At 37.9% G+C, this 5240-nt stretch overlaps 1 long non-coding RNA gene across 6 annotated transcripts in view; it reads left to right on the top strand.

Moving 5' to 3' along the window:
- LOC103387342 (uncharacterized) overlaps nt 1-4819 on the top strand; it is a 20179-nt gene extending 15360 nt beyond the window's left edge. For 4 of the 6 annotated variants that reach the window (XR_522410.3, XR_003051314.1, XR_001760811.2 and 1 more), the window contains 5 exons: nt 1400-1464; nt 1882-1990; nt 2385-2491; nt 2679-2768; nt 4300-4819. This is a non-coding gene — a long non-coding RNA (uncharacterized LOC103387342). Of the gene's footprint in view, nt 1-1399; nt 1516-1881; nt 1991-2384; nt 2492-2675; nt 2769-4299 lie in introns of all 6 variants that reach the window. The other 2 variants (XR_001760813.2, XR_001760812.2) reach the window with 2 other exon arrangements.
- Nucleotides 4820-5240: the final 421 nt, after the last annotated feature.

Raw genomic sequence — 5240 nt, 5'->3', positions numbered from 1 at the left:
GGGCCGCATCCGGCCCCCGGGCCTTAGTTTGCCCATGCCTAACCTAGCCGATATTGTTGGATCTACCACCTGTTGATAAATATGGCTAACATAATCTTACAGTAACAGGAAACAACCCTATTTTGAAGTTTATTAATTTCAGGGAATAACTCAGTTTACCTTCTGTGTGTGTATGCTGGTCTTACAAAATAACTTGATGCAGCGTCTTTTAAAAATAAGATGTTTGCTTTGTTATCCTAATGTGTGCAAAAGTGCAGCTTATATTGTTGAGCTTTTTTGGCTTGGCAGGAAATATGATTTACTCCTTCGTTATCAAACAAAGGAGGAGAAACCAAACATAATAGACAGCATGACGTGCAGCTTTCAAACAGTAGTAGAGTGAGAGTGATAATAGAGAGTGAGCAAAGGAGAATGTAATGTTGTTGGACACTAAATTACAGTCATTGTGAGCTTGTATAGTTACCCAGCAATCTATCAGTGTCACGGGGAGGGGAGGGAGGAGGGAGCAGACAGGCGCCAGGCGCAGCAGGATCAAAGCAGCCATGTAGCTCGGGGAGAGAAACGGTTAACTTTATTTAACCAATTGTCCTACAGACAGCCAGACAAACCCCAGCAATGGTTGCCATACCAGACTGAAACTGACATATTAGGTTTCACTGACGATGATTCGACTTGATATGCAGAGCTGCAAAGTGAAGCTAATTTAAAAGGGCCTCTTCAAACTCCAGCATTGTTCTACGGGGTTCTACAGTCGCTCCACAGGCGCACAGAGTACAATAGGGCAAAAAACAGAGCCAGCTATAGATCATTTGATTACAGGACACATGATGGAAATTTACAGGGCCATATGTCTGTGTTTTTCACTTTATTTAGCCGTAATGGGATACTCGGAGCATGTGGGCAGACCCTAATGGAAATTATATTATACACATTTCTTTTCTAATTAAGATTTACCTAGATGGATTTTAGTTTTGACTGTTATTTTCTTTGAATCAAAGAAATAATGTATATATATGTGTGTGTGTGTGTGTGTGTGTGTGTGTATTAAGGCATGCCACTCAGGATATTAATCCTTGACTATGTATACAGAAAGTCTGAATATATATACAAAAAGATATACATACAGAATGTCTGAATATATAGTTGTTGTTATTGTTGTTTTGTTTGAAATGGTAGTGTTCGGTCGAGACTGTGCAATTTACGCTAGCATATGCGTCTCGGCAGCTAACGTTAACTTTTGTCAGAAGTTAAAATTTGTAGTTAGTTTTTCGTCCTAAATAATGAACATATAGTTGTCGTGGTAAATTCAGCTCAAACTCCTTTGACAGGAGTTTGAGCTGGGCTGATGCACCTTTTTGAAAATATGAAATTAACTTGCAAATATTGCTTTTCTTTACAGAAACCCATCCTACTGAAGGGCCTCACACGGTCCATGGAGACCTGTTTTCCGTCGCTAAAGATCCAGTGAGTGCCATGAAATGATTGCGCTTAACAAGTGCCACCAATGACTATAAGGTAGTAATAAATTTGACGTCAAGAATATGCAATGTCCACGTGAACCTACAAATGACAACATGACTCTGCTAGTCGAGTAGCAGAGTAATCCTCTGCTATTGTTGACTTTTGGTTGTTACAAACATAGGGCTATATGTTCTATAGTGTGTGTGATATGAAAATCATACTGTAGTCATGAAAAGGGGACTTAGGCCAGTAGAAGTGATTTATTTTCATTCAGATTAAAAAGAAAGTTGTGCAACGTGGATTTCTTCCTCAGGTTATTGGTGGCGCCAGTAGTGTAAAGCAAACCATTCATTTGTGATTGAAGCCATGATTGCATTGAAGCCTTTTAATATTTACCTTCAACAATGTCTCCCCACACAGGTGGCCAACGTGTGGTCCTCTGTACCTACAACAGCCACGGGAGCTGTGCGGTGCATCGAGTCAACTGTGACTGCATCCTTTTATCTTATTACTGTCACCCACGAGACCGGTGGGTGAAAAGAAAATGCATGTGATAGATAGATATATATATATAGAAGGTTCTGAATCTCTTGGGAGTTCCAGCAGCAGTAGTATGTGTAGTAAAGGATACCACATTATACCTATGATATGTGTTTATAAGCAGAACTATAATATAGTTTATAGTGTATAATTATAAGGATGTTATGTGAACAGGTATCTAAAATAAATAGAAAGAAATATATGCACAGTGTAAATAGTTGAGTAGCGAAATAATGAAATAAAATAAACAGCTATATAGGTGGTTCCAGCAGACATATTAGTGTATGAGTGTTTAAATGTATTTTGGATAATTTCCTCTAAAGTGTTTTATATTTTGTTCTTTAATTTTTGCTCTTTGTCCCTTCTTTAATGTCTGCCGTCAGAACACACGGTTTCGATTTCAGCGGCAACATCATCATGTTTTCCACAGACAAGCAGATGGGCTTGCAGTGTTTCATGAAACTGTTCGACCTGAGGGATCCACAGATCGGTAGGTAATCGTCACGTGCAACATAAACAAATGAATACCATAAAAGAAACAAGAATGCAGATAGTACACAATTTCCTGATTACTGCTAAAGAAATAGTAAATCAAAGACAGCATCGTTTGTAGAGCTTGTGATAATGAGGAACTTTTTTGTTGTTGTTGTTGTTCATTTGTCAATGTTCCGGAGAAGTCCTGAAGAAAGCTAAGGAGCACAAAGGCACATTAACGACATCCAGACCTCACCATGTTCATCAGTGCCTCAAAGGACAACACAGCCAAGGTGAGAACTCTTATGTAAATGATTGATGTGATAGCAGTTGTTGAAAAATGTTACAAATCAGTGGTTCTTAACCTTGATGGAGGTACTGAACTTCACCAGTTTCATATGCGCATTCACCAGGCCCTTTGGTGATGGCGAACCGGGGGGCGTGTCCTCATGAATCATATGAGTCTTCTTCAGTTCTAACCGATGGAGGGGAGTACAGCAAATATATACTATATATATAGGTCCCTCCTGCCGTGTGGGCCGTTTGGGGTCATCTGGGGAAGTGTTAACAGTTGTTAGGAGTCTGATGGGTTGTTGTAATCCTCATTGGTTTCTGTATGGTGGTGATAGGTTGTGTCTTAGCCCACCTGTTGAGTGAAAATGTCATGTCTAGTTGCCTAACGGAAGTCTTCAACACAGAAAAGAGTTTGTTTTCCTTTTAACTTTTGGATTTGTTTATATATGTATGGAATTGTGAGGTGACCCTGCAGTGATTTGTGCTTGAGACACCTGCTCCAAAGCAGAACAACAGAAATAAGTGAATGAGAAATTTATTTGAAGATATTTATTGATAGTTTGTTATACGAGTATGTGTAATCTGAAGTAAACATTGACAGTTTGCTGGGGTTATAAGGAGATACATGAAAAATACTACACAGTAATAGGTGTGGTTACTTTGAGTGTGTCCACTTGCCCCATTTATTTACAGTGACATTTTCTTTCAGTCTAGGTGTGTTGGTCAGTCTGTCCATACTGCAGACCTCACGTAATGTGAATCCACTGACTTATGTACTTATACTCAACTAGACTTTAGAATATTTGAAGTACATCTCAGGGGAAATGAGTGGCACAGTTTGAAATGAACAGTCTGTTATGGTTTTGTTAGTTTTTAATGTTGACAGATTGCAGTCCAATAAAGCTGAGTGACTTGTCTTTAAGGCCTTAGATGAGTGAGTGAACAAAAGCACTGAGATGAGTGATGAGTGCTTGAAACACTGAGATGAGTGCTTGAACAAAAGTTTGCTTAGTTCAAAGCTCTAAGTCAGGCACCAGATAGAGTGGAGTAAAAATGAAATTATTATTTAATGTTTGTTTTGGAATCCAAGACGTGGACTGCCAGTTGATGATCACTGCTGTACGTAGTGTGCAAATGACTGAGTGCCATCTTTGCAGTTCTTTGACTCTGCCACAATTTCTCCAATCATGTAAGATGAATTTGTTGCTGTGCAACCTGCAATCTGTGTACGGTGTTTGGCACGAGTCAAAGGTAACTGTGGTCCCATCAACTGTGGCTTTCCACACTGACGGCAAGACGTAAATGAGACCAACACAGCTTTTGATTGTTCCAAAAATAGTTACATCGAAGACAAGTGGACGAAGTAGGTTTTATGAAGACATTTCACCTCTTGATGCTTCTTCAGTTCAGCTTAACATTTTCAAAAAACACCGACTTTGTCCAGTTGCCCTTGATGTAAATATATTTGGATTGTGTTATTCCAGCTCATTGTTTTTATTCATTGTGCCTTGTATGTTATTGTCTTAACAGATGTAATGGAGAAGACTTGTGAACACAGCAGCTTGGACTCTGCCAGGTAGAGTGAAGGAGCAACTTTATTTGAAGCAGCTCACTTGTTGTTTGCTGGACTTGTGAGTATTTTACTGAAACTTTTTGGCAACAGGGTCACTTTATGGCCTTTGCACTTTCATTGTTAGATACTCAGTCACTTTTCAGAGAAAAAAAAACAAACACTTTTTTTTACTTAGTATTTATTTTTCGGCCTTTGCACTTTCATTGACAGACGCTTTTTTGCACTTTTTTGCAAATAATCCAGAATGAGCTTCTATAGGTAAACAAAAAACTTCATTGTGTCTGTATTTGACTTAAGACTGTTTTAAACCTTCCAGAATAAGCAGATCTGAAGAAGCCTCTTCAGGTAAAGAGAAAAAAAACTTTGACTTAGTTTTTCTTTATGTAAAACTTAATTGTGCCTTAATGCTATTGTCACTTTAATTGTGAGCTGTATTTGACTGTTGTAAACCTTCCAGTATAAAGAAAGTTGTTGGAATATTGTGTGCTCTGCATTTATTTCTAAAACTTGAGTAGAAAATCGAAAATTTGAATGGGAGTTATCATTGCCTTGTCAGGGCATGCATTATCAAAGTTAAGGGTATGGTATAGGTAAAGAAAGAAAAAAAAAAACTTTTTTTAAACTTTATTTATTTATTGACTAAGTTTTTTTTAGCTAGTTATGTAAAAACTAAGTAGTACAAAGTAAGCAGTAAGTTAGAAACCAACCAGAATACTTCCTCAATGAACAGAACGGCAACAACTTTTTACTGTTTTAACAGCAAAACACTTCACATTTACAAAACATACATTCAATAACAAAGTCTACAGATACACATTTAAAAACTACATATCAAATTACAACAGTAACTCATTTCTGCCTTGCATTTTAAGGCAGAAATGCCTTAAAATGCAAGATT

This window comes from Cynoglossus semilaevis, chromosome 12 (assembly GCF_000523025.1).
Source record: "Cynoglossus semilaevis isolate Cse_v1.0 chromosome 12, Cse_v1.0, whole genome shotgun sequence".
Classification (NCBI taxonomy): Eukaryota; Metazoa; Chordata; class Actinopteri; order Pleuronectiformes; family Cynoglossidae; genus Cynoglossus; species Cynoglossus semilaevis.
The sequence above is the reverse complement of the archived record's forward strand: the minus strand, read 5'-3'. Positions and strand labels throughout refer to the sequence as shown.